Source organism: Triticum aestivum, chromosome 7A, assembly GCF_018294505.1.
Source record: "Triticum aestivum cultivar Chinese Spring chromosome 7A, IWGSC CS RefSeq v2.1, whole genome shotgun sequence".
NCBI classification, from domain to species: domain Eukaryota; kingdom Viridiplantae; phylum Streptophyta; class Magnoliopsida; order Poales; family Poaceae; genus Triticum; species Triticum aestivum.
In genome coordinates this window covers 389,000,032-389,000,426 of record NC_057812.1, presented here as the reverse complement: position 1 = coordinate 389,000,426, position 395 = coordinate 389,000,032, and positions in this window count along the sequence as shown.

Genomic DNA, 395 nt, shown 5'->3' with positions numbered 1-395 from the left:
ATGACAGTACTGCAACCCTGTCTTAGCGTAAGCGAGTCGAGGCGGACGTCGTCGCGGTAGCGACGACGGACGCCGAGACGAGCACGTGACACCAGTGCCTCCCTGTCTTAGCGTAACGCGAGTCGAGGCGGACGTCGTCGCGGTAGCGACGACGGACGCCGAGACGAGCACGTGACACCACTGCCACCCTGTCTTAGCGTAACGCGAGTCGAGGCGGACGTCGTCGCGGTAGCGATGACGGAGGCCGAGACGAGCACGTGACACCAGTGCCACCCTGTCTTAGCGTAACACGAGTCGAGGCGGCGACGACGGACGCCGAGACGAGCACGTGACACCACTGCCTCCCTGTCTTAGCGTAATGCGAGTCGAGGCGGACGTCGTCACGATAGCGACGA